Consider the following 13,959-nt stretch of genomic DNA (forward strand, 5'->3'; position numbering starts at 1 on the left):
GTGTTGGACGCAAAGAGTATATTATGTAACTTCCTAGGGAAAATCTCTGGTATGGGATACCAGCAGTTCTTACATTTTCACGAGCCCTGCTTTTTATACGCCTCATTGCTTTTTGCTAAAATTGCAGACCTTTTTATTGCAAAGGAACTAAAAACCAGGGGTATGTCATCCTAGACTAAAGTGTGGTTACCCAGCTACAGTGCTCCTGCTGCTGCATAATGTGATGCTTAGAAATGTTGTTTTGGTAATAAGTGAATTTTAGGAATCTACAAGCTGCTTATATAGTTTAGGGCAGAGCTGGCCAGCTTCTGAATTCACAGGAGCTTCTCTATTCCCCAGACAATGATTTGGAGTTTGGGAGTGTATTTTTGCTGTGTGACTCAACCCTTTCATGCATTCAATCTCCTTTCTACATATTACTAAGGTTATCATGGTTATGCACCTCATGTGGTCAGGCATAGCATTATGTACAGATACTGACATTTATACACAATGGGGGATATATCTTATTTCTTGCTGCTGGAAAACTTTGTTTGTTTTTTCTTACAAGTGAAATTATGAAAATATATTTGACTCTACTTTCTTTAAAATTTGAGGTGCCCACTTGTGCTGGATAAATGCAGAGCTTTGCATTGAAATAAATATAATAAATAAATTGATAAGTAATAAGATCTGGCCTGGAGACAGTCAGGTTCACTGTCTCAGCCAGTGTGAAGGCTGGAAGATGGTTGGAAGGTGAAGAGTTCATATATATTTATGCACAAAATTTGGTTTCTGTCTTAGATGGGAGAGCAAGACTGTTAACCAGAACAGAACTTGCAAGAGATGGAACATTTACTACCAATCAAAAATGCATATGAGAACATAGTTCTTGTAGGAGCTGTCCCCAATCTATTTAATACAGGGATGGTGGATCTTTGGCAGTATAGAGTTTGTTGAACTACAGTCCCCATCATCCCTGACCATTGACCATGTTGGCTGGGCCTGATGGGAATTGAACAACATCTGGAGGGTCAAATGTTCCCAAGCCCTGATTTTAATAGATTCTGTAGCCAGTAACACCAGGTTACTGAAGCAATTTGGCATTCAGGGTTTGGTACTGTATTTAAGCCATTTTTGGGGATAATAAACTTCTGTCTTGATTAGAGATGAGGCCTTGTTGATGAAGGTGCAAGTGGGCTGGGATTGGTGCTGAGTTGCCTGAATTAGGCGAAAGAACTGAGGTTTGTTATTGAAAGTTTCCAAATAGAAGTTTGTGTGAAGGAGGAAGATTTGATATAATCTAGAATAGACATAATAGTCCAGGAGCTGCTTCACTTGTTAGGTGAGTGGAGTCTGTCTTTGCCATAGAGGAACTTCTGTTTTGTTGCTGGCACAGCCTATTGCTGGATCTCCTTCCCCTGTCATGACTTTTGTTTCTCCTCACCCTCCCCCAGCTCTGGCCTATGGGAACTCAGTACAAGAGGCTTCATGAATTAAGTTGGGAATACCAAAGGCAAGGCAAAACAGAGGAGAGGCTCTCTCTGCTGATCGCATGACTAAAAGGTGAGAGGGTGAGTCCCTCTGGGAAGCTCTAGAGACTTTGGAATGTGTTTTTTATGCAGAGGGAAAAGATTTCAGTTCAGATTGAAACTGCCAGGAATTCTCTTGTCCAAACAGAATAGCTGTCTGTAGGAAAGTCCTACTCAAACTCCCTGACTGGGCTTCTCCAGAGAGGGAGAGAGGGAGAGAGAGACTGCTTTCTAACATGCCTCATACATTTCTTAACTTGTCTTTGGGAAGGAGCTCTGGCGGATTGTTTCTTTCTTTGTTTATAAAGACTTTTGTACTACAAAGGTGAGTATACTGAAGACTCCTCTTAAGGCTTGTTATGAAATAACTACATAGCTAACCAATGAAATAAACAATACATATTTCAAAGGACCCAATAGCCTGTGGTTTGTCAGCTAATGAGACCACAAGCCGTTTGGTTGCCTTTTGATGAATTTATGTTGAGGACAGAGGTTACGTATTTATCTTGTTTATTTTTATCAAGCCATGCTGCCATCGTTGGTGTAACTGACTCCTCTTACTGGATCAGTGATAATACTATTAATTAGTTATAATAATTAGCAAGTATATATGGCCATATTATACAGGCATTATTGGACCGTGTTGTAAGAGAAGTCCTAACAAAAGTGGACTTTTGTGACAGCGACATTGAGCTGGTGTAGATATAACGCTTCCAATATCTTGACCATGGTGAATATATCAGGAGAGGGCTGGATACTCTCTTTCCCCAGCAACTTCTCCTTTCCTTGAAAATTTGCCCTAGACTTCACCAGGGTTACGTTGGGATTAACTTGAATCATAATGAATATTAACCAAGATTTGCTCTTTCAATCAGGATATCAAAACGTGTTTAGTTACTTTAATGCACAAAAGGTAGAGTCTCACCAAACCACCTGGAGAGGGAGAGAGCCTTATAGAGTAATCCTAAATGGAATTTGTGCTGACTCAAATTAAGCCAGTGTAAATTACCCCTATTCCAAATTCCATTCAGGAGCAGGGCTAATGCCAGCTGAGCCTGGCAGAGGGAGAACAACCCTTTAAGATAAGAGTTTGACTTACACCACCCTTTTTGCTAATGTATGCTTTGTTGGGTTGCCAGGTCATATGACTGAACTGAAAGAGGTTGGGAATAGGTGTAGGTCTCTCCTTGCCCTGCCCTGGCCCTGCCTCATCCTGGAACACCCCATTTTTGAGACTTACCCCAGTGTAAATTCTGCCAGCTTTAGTTCCACCAGCTGAGTCCTGGCTGAGCCAGCATAGTTCCTGCTCAACCAGACTGAGGAAGTTACACCAGCATATCCTTGGCTGATCCAGGATATGGGAGTTATGCCAGTGTAGTCCTGGCTGAGCCCTGAATCTGCCAAGACAGCCCAAGATCCACCTGTTCTAAACACACTCATCCTGGTGGATCTTGGGTTTGGATTGTGCTGTTAGGGTACCAGTTCATTTATTCTCATGTCATGAACAGAACCCTTGTTTAAAGAGGTCTGTTGTAGCAACTTAATTTGAGATGGTATGCTACACCTAACTGAGAATAAATGTTGGTTGTTTTCTGTCCACCTCTTTTTCTTTTTTTTAAATGTAAGATTACCTGTGCTGTCTTAATTCAATATCTGTTCTCTTTTCAATCTAAAGAGTCATTCCTTTCTTACTGCCTCTTGTTAATCTAATGGGTCTCATTGCTTCTGTGATAATGAAGTAGGAGATTAGGATACTTTGCTGCATGTCCTTTTAGAATGCTACAGAATGCTTTTTCTTTCAACCCAAACAGTTTTTCTCCCCCCCCCAAAAAAAAATCTGTTGTTCATTACCTGGCCTATAAAACTTTGCTCAGATGAGGTGCTGCATTGTATGATAAGCAGAAGCCCAAGGCCTCCATAAATCTGAGCCAACAGACATCTCTGTTCCTATTATCTTTAGAGCGCCGGAGCTGTCTGTGGAAATGAGACTACAAGTTCCAGCATGCAATGCCATAATGATGAGCTAAGATGGAGCATTGTATCCCAGTGTCCTTAGAATATACACTATTCTGTATATTAAGGTGGCATTTAATGTGTGTTTGTGCTATAAACTATGCATTGTGGAATCACGACCATTGCCGCTGTGGGCTCCTTTGGAGGAAGGTGCAGGATATAAATCTAATAATGAATAAATGTGCTTCTTAGTCACATTGTATAATCTTGAGTCATACCTTGTTTCTTCTATTTCCTTCCTGTGGTTCTGGCTCTCATTAAATCAAGAATGGGGACAGTGTGGCCATTCAGATATTGTTGGACTCCAAAACCCATCAGCCCAAGCAGTCATGACCAGTGGTCAGGTGTGATGGGAATTGTAGTCTGGCAATATCTGGGAGACCACAGGTTCCCCATGACTGCATTAAATGGAAGTAGCAGTCTAACAGTATTACTTTGTGTGCTTCCAGATGGTGCTGTGTTTCTGGAATAGCTACAAATTGTCTTTTAAACCATGTTCACAATATATAGCTATCATCTATACTGTTATTAAAATAATATTGGTGGGAACTAGTTCTTTGCTATACCTTTCCTTCCAACAATGAACAATATCCCCCCCTTTTTTTGGTTGCAGTGATAGAAGCAGGAGGTGCAGATATATATCATAAGTGATTCATTTTGAGCAGCACTGAAGTTGTAATTGGCACATACTTTAAATAAATCACAGTCCGTGTGCCTCTTGTTATTTAGGTTTATACAGCTCTGGTTTGCACCCATCCCCATAAAATACTGGATCCATTTGAGAGAGGTTGACTGGGTTAATAAATTTACCTGTAGACAAATATTCTTCTCCTCTGAATTGTCAGTTCTAACATCATGAGTCAGATCCCTCCCCTACAAAACTATGGGGTCAATTTAAATGCGTTTTTAGAAATTTAGTTTTGGAACTCATATGTTACTCAAGAGGTATATTTTAAGCTTTTATTTCTCTGTTGTGGAATATCCAGAAAAACCTTAAAATTAAAGCTGTCATGCAGTTAAATAACATTACTATCTATAATGGAAGGGCCAGTTATTGCAAGACTTGTGATAAAGTAAAAGGTGCCATAAGGAATACTATGTTTTTGGTAGATATCTGTAAGAATCAGCCTGATGTGGATTGTCTTCACATGGAATACAAAGCTTAAAGGCTTGCTATAGTCCTGTAGAAAAGCCTCATTAACACATTAACAACAAGACAAGTGTTGGACCATGTAAAGTACCATGCTTATAATAAGTGGTGTTAAAACTTGATATGGGGCCAGTTTGGACATGACATGACAGGGGTGTCCCTAGGGGGATCCAGGGCCCAGAGCAAATCACACTATGAGGTCCTCCATTGTCTTCTTCTCCTCCATGCCTCTGGTATCCTTCGTCATGAGTTGCAAAGCAGGATGGCTTAAATTGTTGGGTCACCATAAGTTGGGATCGACTTGAAGGCAGTCCATTTCCATTTCAATAGTACCTGCATTTTATTTATTTATTTAAAATAAACCACACTTTCATCTAAAATCACAATGTGGGATATAGACTAAAAACACAGTATTATAATAAAAACATCAACCACATATGTTGTTTAGAGAAAGTAGAGTAAAGCTACTTTAGAGTTGCAGAAATGCAAAAGGAGTAGGAGGCATATAAAAAGGCCAGTGCTTTACTTATGGCTTGCTTTCATGGTCTTTTTCTTCATGAAAACCAGCATGCTTCAGCGTAGGCCTTGGAACCATGAGACTTTGAAATTACTCACAGTTCAAACATATACTCATTAGTCATTTTGAACAGATCCCTCTCTCTGTGTCTGAGCTCCCCATCTGTCATACTGTAATGGCACTAGTGACCCACATCACAGAATTGGTGTAAATTTGGTTGGGATAAACGTTATTATTAAGCATTTTTCACATTTATGTACTATATTGTTCATTAGTAACTATGTACATATGCGAACTAGACATTGGTGTCGGAAATGGCTACGGTCATGGCTTCATGTTCTTTTTCTTGCCTCTGTAATCAGAGTCCAAAATGTTGCTCTCCTGTCTCTGAAGTGTTCACTCACCAGATTAAAAGTGACTTTCTTCAGGCAGTGTGAAGGTTTTTTTTAATATTCAGAATATATGGTGGTAAGTCTGCTACAAACTCCTTTCTATGCTTCATTGTGGAACTCTATGTGCAGAATGGTGGTGGAGGAAGAGAGAACGCATCTGTACAGAATCCTATTTTTATTGGAGTTTTGATCAGAATAGCACATTGACCCTTTAACACCTTGGTCCTCTTTGAAGGAGAAATGAAGCCTAAGACTGTGCAACTGCTTTTGCTCAGAGTCACTCCTTGTTACATTTGCTTCTCCTATTCCTCCTGCTGGCTTATTACCCTTGCCTCTGCCACACATACGCCCAATTGACATTTACAATGTTAAGTTCCTTGTGCCATGTACATTGATGGTATATGACATGATGATTAGTGTTGTGAATATTAATTAAGCTGTACAGCACTCTTATAGAGATAGGACAAGTGAATCTCTGTCCAATGTTGTGATCTTCACTGAGCAGCTTGTTACCCTGTCCAAAGATGTTTACTTTTTTGGTCCTGTATCCAGCAGTGTGGCTGTATATTAGGGGAGAATGTGTGTTCCCCCCCCCCAATGTCATTGGACTCCAGTTCTCATCAGCCCCTGCCAGCATGACCAATGGTCAGGAATGATGGAAGTTGGGCGCAGGTTCCCCTATTCTAGACATACATTGTAGGGCACAGTGGGAAAAAAGCAGGAAGTAAACTGAGAGATTAAAACCCAACTGCTGTGGTATATGAACACTGGAAAATGTGCTTGTGCTTCATTACTTGAAGCACATTTGAAAGAAAGGGGACAGAAAACCTTTGAGACTAAATGGAAGATAAATCACAATATGTTTGGAAGGATGTTACAGTCATTTCGAGGTTCTGAACTGAAAATGTGTTGTTACTGATTATGCCTCACTTTCTTTGCTAATTCAGATAGTTCACAGAGATTTTACCATTGACATCTTCAGATCGGTATTATCTCAGTCATGGTGCAAATTTCATACCATAATAAATGGGTCTGAGGCAAATCTAGAATTGCCAGCTCCATAGCTAGATTAAACCAGCATTTGAAACCTGCTTCTAAGTAGGGTTTCCAAAACTGGTTTAAAGCCATGCTTAGTGTACTGCTTAGTGTCGATACCGTTACTGCTGGGAACGGAAAGGAGGAGGGAATTCAAGTAGGACAGGGGAGTAGGACTGTATGAGCTGGAGTGGGAAGAAAGCAGAATGAGCAAGCCTGAAGGGCACTCTAGATCTCTTAACCATGGTCAAGAGACTGGAAAACATTACATCTGCACTAAAGTATTCAGGGCTGTTTCAAAAATCACAAAACACTGTGATCTTTTTTCTGGCTTCTCTTGAGTTTAGAGAGGGAGGAGAGGTCCAGGGAGCAGCCATTTCCACCACCTTTATTTGAAAGCAATTGGGATGCAGGCATTTATAGTACAAGTCATTTATAGGACAAGTCAGTAGCTTTACAATGAAAGGCTCTTTTGAAGTTTGTGTGTGTTGGCTGCAGCTAGGCAGACAGAGGTTCCAGCCCAGTGTAGTTCACAGAGCAGCTATGACTGGATTTGTTAACAATAAGCGCCTCTTGGGCACTTTTAAAGGCGGGGCTGTTAGCAAATTTCCTTTCCAGCTTGGGATAAAAGGGAGATGATTGGATCTGTCTGCCATGTGGTTAGTCCAGATTTCCAGCTGATGTCAAGTTTCCTGCTGCACATGTGTGAGTCAAACAAAGAGATATATATATACACACAAAGCACACACAATACACACACGTGTATACCAACAAACATTCTCAAGGCAGCTGGCAGCCTTTTAGCATTTTTTGTGCTTTGTTCTCCTCTTGTCTCTGGACTTGCCACTGAATCCCATTGTATTGTTTGTAACTGAGTCATTGCAGAGGAGACCTTTCTCCTCCCCCTTAGAAAATTTTGCACTGTTTACTTTTTTGTCCAGTTAGAATAATGGAATGTATTTTTAGGTCTCTTTGCCTTGCTCTCTGAATTGCCATTAACATGCTGAGTGGAACTGCTCTGGGTAAACTTTATCATGTTTTTCCTGTTTTTAAATATATAATGCAGTCCATTTCAGACTGAGCTCCAAGGCGTCTGCCTAGAGGGTTTGCAAACTCCTGTAACCATGGTGGCCATGTTTGTGCAAGAGAATTGACTTCCTGTTGGCAAGCATACTCTGCTAGCTGGTGAATGGGAATGATGCTTCCAGTCAGTGCATATCACAGCTGAGGTGCCACTGCTGAAGGCAGTGCTAGCCAGTAGGAATTGCCAGGTTCAGATTGTGATGCTCAAGGTGGAATAATGCTGCTGTTTCTTTCCAGGTGGTGTCTGCTGCCATCTTCTTTTAAGTTAGTAAACATTTTAGGGCTGGGACTGGCTTGTCAGTATAGTGCCTTATACACAGCGAGGGGAAAGCCTATGATGGTGGAATCGTTGAGAAGACTCCAAGGGCTGGTGCACATACATGTGCCCAGTAGAATAAGGCTTGGGAGTTGTGGTCTTTGGGTTATGCTCTCATCTTTGTCACAAGATTCTCATGTTCTGAAGGCATTTGATGCAACCACCTTGCTTAAGCTGAGCAAGTTTGAGTATGGTGAATACCTGGATGCTACCCACCTGGGAACGCCATGTACACTGCCTTGAGTCCCATGACGGAAAAAAGATGAGGTGTAAATGCCCTAAAATGTGACCGGTGTTCAGACGTGCAAACTGGAATGAATAAGAATTCACTCTGTCAGATGCCCGTTGCTGTTCCGTAAAACAGGTCATTTTGGAGTACAGTGTAATATGTCACAATTTGAAAACCATCAGTTTTATTTGTGACACCAAGACCCAGCATGTTGAGACTGTACCCACTTTGAGAGGGTCTCGGTTAGGGTTGCCAGATTTAGGGCCTGAGACTGATCCTGTATCTTTAGGAGAAGAGAAGGTCAGCCAAGTGCAGGTGTTCTTGCAACTCTGTAATGGGAAGAAACACAAGGTGGAATTCTCCCTCCCCCCTCCACAACTTTTAAAGATACAGAAGACTTCTTGGAGCCTGGGCCTGGCAACCAAGAGGTCTTTTGTATCTTTAAAAGTTGTGCAGGGGGAAGGCAGAATTGCACCTTGTGGTTTTTCCCATCACAGGGTTGCAAGAACACCTGCACTTGGCTGACTTTCTCTTCTCCTAAAGATACAGGATCAGTCTCAGGCCCTGAACCTGGCAACCCTAGTCTAGGTTAGTATTTATACTTGTTCTTTCATCTTTAAAAACTGGCTGGAGGAGGGACACTAGGTGTGACAGGCCTTGGTGTTTTATGAGCAGGATGCAAGATTGGATCGGCTAGCTGTCCCTGAGCTCTAATACAGAGCCTTCCCCATTGTGGATTCATTCACTGCAGAGCCTCATTCCCCACTTAATGTGATCCAGACCTGGGCAACCCATATCCTTCTGGATTTAAATGCAACAAAATAATATCAGCCTTCCACTGTTTTCTTTCAATCAATTTTTGATGGCTTTAGATAGGCATTAATAGTGATGAAGAGATTGTAGGAACCTACTCTTTAATGAGAGGTCTGAAGGAGAGTGAAACTGCCATCCTCCATGCTGATAAAACTCAGGTAAAATGAGAAAAAGTTCTTATTGAATGCCAAGAAATATTGTAATGTGTAGTATTGCCTCCTATTCTCCCTCCCCCTTGATACTGGGTGATGGTGCACATTACATCTTGTGACTCTCAGGGAAGCCTTATGGTTCTCTGTAGTGTGTTTGTCTCTGCCAATTATTGAAATGTGTGTTGGAGTAGAAATGGGAAAATATAGTACTGAAATGATGTAACCAGCTCAAAAGTTTTTTGAACCAGATATGGGGCTACCCATATCGGGGTGGGGAAAATCAGGTGGAGCTGAGATTCTTTCCATCTTGGATCAGCATTGGCCTTAGGCCAGTGGTTCCCAAACGGGCCAGTTTTCTGACGGACCAGTTGAAAATCGCTGATGGTCTTGGCAGACCACTTAATGATTTTCAGCCCAATTTAGCAATTGTAATGCACTGTGCTAGATGGTATATGATTTTATATTGTTGTTTTTATTTCTTCTTTTATGGTATTACAATTTGCATTCCATAGACATTCTGCGGACTACCTGACTGAAGCTTGACCATAGTTTGGGAACTGATGCTGTAACAGAGAACCACCTTTCCAGTAGCTCGAATGCTGGAAGGTGGAGTATCTAAACAGTCTAGAAGTGGCCTGTGTCTTTAATTTATGCTGCAACTTGCTCCTTCATGTTCTTCTTTGTATCTGCTTTTCTTAGTAAAACTTTTCCTTTGTTTTACTTCAGGTAGCTTGTAGTGTTGTAGTTAAGAGTGAGGCGTGGAAGTGAACTGGTCAGCTTTGGGCTGTCCCATTCTCTGGCTTGGTTCACACATAGTGCTAAGCCAGATCAGGTCTTAACACACATGAGCAAATGAGGAGCTGAAGAGGTGGTCATGGTTGTTTTATTCTTCTTCAGCTATTCTAGAGGTATTCTGCAGCTGTGCTGTGCTAAGCCATGGCTGTTTGAACCCAGGTTGTTTGAATCTAGGCTTGTGGTTTAGCTTTTTCCAGACAAACCATGAGCTATAACCAAGGGTTTTTCTATGGTTTATCACACATGGTTTGTCTGGGAGAGATAAGCACCAAGCCTGGGTTTGGATGGCACTCTATGCCAAACTATGGCTTAGCGCAGGAACAGAACTACTGGAGGAAAACAGCTGTGATTTCCTGCCCAGGAGACCACATGTTTCCTTGTCCGCAGGGCTGTGGAGTCGGAAGCAATTTTGGGTGGAGTTGGAGTCGAAGGTCTGGTGTACCGACTCCACAACCCTGCTTGTCCGTGCTAAGCCATGGCTTGGGTTAGAGTTACGTGCGAATAGGTTCTCTGTGGAGGTGGTGTTTCTGTTCTGATGCTTCTCATGCATTCTGAAGGGCTCTGAGTTTCGGGTGGGCACCAATGTGTTCTCCTAGGAGTAAAGACTGGATACATAAAGGCTTTAGACGAGCTTGCATGTATTTTGGACTTTCTGGGGTCAGGAGGTGACACTGAGTGATGCACCCAACTCTATTTTCAGGTAGCAGGTCATAGAGGGAGGGCAATATGGGGAGATTCAGTGACTTACAGATTTGCAGCAGTGGGAAACAGGACACTAAAGCCTCATCTGTTCACCACTTGGATCCCTGCCTCACTTGTTTCTGAGATTCAATAGGCTCTACTCTGCAACCTTGAGAACTAAAACCTTTTTTTAATGAATGAAAGTGAACGTTTTTAATAAATCTGGTTTCTGTACTTGTGTGGTAAACACATGAAAGCCATGAATGTACATAGCCCTGCCTATAGCTTGACTTGCTTTCCCTTGTCTTCCCCTGTATCCCTCAGTGGCTGTTTCTGCACAAAGGCCATCTTCCTTTTTCTTTTTGCCCTGATCTCAGCCTCCTCTCTCATGTAATTTACTCCTGCTTTTATAACTGTGCCTTCAAATATAAACAATGGTAGGCTACAAATACATTAAAGAGGAGATCCGGCAAGTTCTGCCAAAGAAACATCGCTTCCCTTCAGCAGTGTTTATAGTTCTGTTTGCATGACATCAATCTCCTTCTTCTCATTTGCTTAATCTAGCATCTTCCTTTGCTCTCCTTCCCTCCCTCCCTTCTACAGTTTATTGTCATTATTTGCTGGGTCTGGTTTAGATTGCAATTTTTTGTGATGAGGAATCTCAGTTTTAACCTGGCTGTAAAACTATGATTCCAAATTGCTGGGTTACATACAACAGCCTTGTGGCAGGTTGCCAGACTGTTAGAGTGGTGAGGGTGGTGAGGTAAGGGACAATGTGTCATAGAGGACTTGGGGAGGGTGAGTCTGAGGTTTGTAGTTAGAAGGCAAACAAAAGCAAAATGCTCTTGCTGTGGATCAGCTGCTTTTTTTGTTCTGAATATTTTAAGCTGTGTATATATTTGAAGTCCTGTGAATGAAGCTTCTGACAACCACTACAGCAAAAGTTAGCAGACCTATTGGTATTAAACTTTTTTTAAGGAGAAACCCCCACCACCATTGTTATTTTCATTGAACAGATCAAAGTTTTAAATCAAAGATGGCTATCAAGAATGTGCTGGTTGACTTTACAGATTACAACCACAATTACAACCACAAGTTTATTCACTAATAGGCAGAAAACCTTGCGGTTGAAGAATGTACCTATAGCCCACAGATCTTTCTATCAAACTTTAAAAAGCAGGGAAATTGGGCAGCTATAGTGAATGCACCAGGGGAGTAGGAGGCCTGACCTCCTCTCTGAGATATTGTACTGCCCTACAAATTGGTCAAAATGCAAACACAATTTGGGTAGGTCTTTCACTGTCCAATCCACTTGCTGTGTAGCTTGGGAGAATTTGATAACGTGCCTCTGAGCATATGGTGAGTGGTGGCAACACCTGCCATCTCCAAAGATACAGAATTATATTTTTGTATATTTTATTTATTTATTTATTTATTGTACTTATATACCGCCCCATAGCCGAAGCTCTCTGGGCGGTTTACAGTAACTAAAAACATTAAAACAAATATACAAATTTAAAAACACATCTTTTAAGAACAATTTAAAACACAATTTAAACATTTAAAACAATTTAAAACACATGCTAAAATGCCTGGGAGAAGAGGAAAGTCTTGACCTGGTGCTGAAAAGATAACAGTGTTGGCGCCAGGAGCTCCTCATAAAAAAAATCATTCCATAATTTGGAGGCCACCACTGAGAAGGCCGTCTCCCTTGTTGCCACCCTCTGAGCTTCCCTTGGAGTAGGCACCCGGAGGAGGGCCTTTGATCTTGACCGTAGTGTACGAGTGGGTTCGTATCGGGAGAGGCGTTCCATCAGGTATTGTGGTCCCAAGCCGTGTAAGGCTTTATAGGTCAAAACCAGCACCTTGAATTGAGTTCGGAAACATACAGGCAGCCAATGCAAGCGGGCCAGAATCGGTTTTATATGTTCGGACCGTCTGGTCCCTGTTGCCAATCTGGCCACTGCATTTTGCACAAGCTGCAGTTTCCAAACCGTCTTCAAAGGCAGCCCTACGTAGAGTGCATTGCAGTAATCCAATTTGGAGGTTACCAGAGCATGGACAACTGAAGCCAGGTTATCCCTGTCCAGATAGGGATGTAGTTGGGCCACCAACCAAAGTTGGTAGAAGGTACTCCGTGCCACCGAGGCTACCTGAGCCTCAAGTGACAGAGATGGTTCTAGGAGAACCCCCAAGCTATGAACCTGCTCTTTCAGGTGGAGTGCAACCCCATCCAGGACAGGTTGGACATCCACCATCTGGTCAGAAGAACCACCCACTAGCAGCATCTCAGTCTTGTCTGGATTTAGCCTCAGTTTATTAGCTTGTTTATTATCAGTTTGTTGGTGTCCTTCTTACTTTGCTTCTTTCCTGTGTTACTAATGTTTCTACAGAGAATCTAAACTAGAAAAGTTTATTTCCCTCATTATTCATCCTACAAATCTGTGTCAAATTTGTTTTTATTAATATCAAAGCCTTTTTATTGGCCAATGTGATATGATAGTGAAGACAGCCTTTTGTGTTTCAAATTTGAGGTTATGTTCTATTTCTATTTTGGGTACATTAACAGTTGAATCTGAAACTGCAGTTTGATGTAAAATCAGACTAATTACAATATGTTACTACTTCAGCAATGACTCTTAGCTGTTGGAAAAAAGAGGATGCATGTTTTGAGCCTGCTATGTTTAAACCACTTTATTTAAGACAAGGTGGGCATGGTCAATTAAAAACATAGAGCACACCTAGCATTTTGCTAGAATATATTTCACCTCCCACTGTTTTATCTTGTGCAGACTGAGACACTCTTGAGGTCCACTGGAGACTATTCTGCAGAATTATTCCACAATTATGTTTGGAGTTTTTTTAGTGTACATTTTGCAAAGTGTTGCTGTACTTCATATATTCACAGAAATAGAAACAAAAAAAATGATTTCCTATAGGAAACTTCACTAAAATTGCAAAGGAAATCAGACATATTTAAAGTGACCATCTGAACTATATCAACTGTCTTAATAATGTTGCTTCCTCCCTGCTAAAACAAGATCAGCACAGCACATGTCTTCTTTCTATTATTTGGGCTGATTGCAGGTGTTGCCACCACTCACCATATGCTCAGAGGCACATGTTACCAAATTCTTCCAAGCTACACATGAAGTGGATTGGACAGTGAAAGACCAACCCAAATGGTGTTTGCATTTTGACAACTTTGTAGGGCAATCCAGTATCTCAGAGAGGAGTTCAGGTCTCCTGCTCCCCTGGTGCATTCACTATAG

The 13,959-nt window shown here is 41.5% G+C and overlaps 1 protein-coding gene across 14 annotated transcripts in view; it reads left to right on the forward strand.

Annotated features, from left to right (window-relative positions):
* PLXNA1 (plexin A1) overlaps positions 1–13,959 on the forward strand; it is a 460,921-nt gene that overhangs the window by 41,024 nt on the left and 405,938 nt on the right. For 5 of the 14 annotated variants that reach the window (XM_061618383.1, XM_061618393.1, XM_061618394.1 and 2 more), the window contains exon 1: positions 8,863–9,217. The exons of 4 other annotated variants lie outside the window; for them this stretch is intronic. The gene's annotated coding sequence lies outside the window, so the exon portion shown is untranslated. Of the gene's footprint in view, positions 1–1,517; positions 1,546–1,776; positions 1,837–7,282; positions 7,324–8,801; positions 8,835–8,861; positions 9,218–13,959 lie in introns of those variants that run through there. 5 more of the 14 variants (XM_061618392.1, XM_061618387.1, XM_061618385.1 and 2 more) reach the window with 5 other exon arrangements.

The sequence above is a fragment of the Rhineura floridana genome, chromosome 3 (genome assembly GCF_030035675.1).
Source record: "Rhineura floridana isolate rRhiFlo1 chromosome 3, rRhiFlo1.hap2, whole genome shotgun sequence".
Taxonomy (NCBI): domain Eukaryota; kingdom Metazoa; phylum Chordata; class Lepidosauria; order Squamata; family Rhineuridae; genus Rhineura; species Rhineura floridana.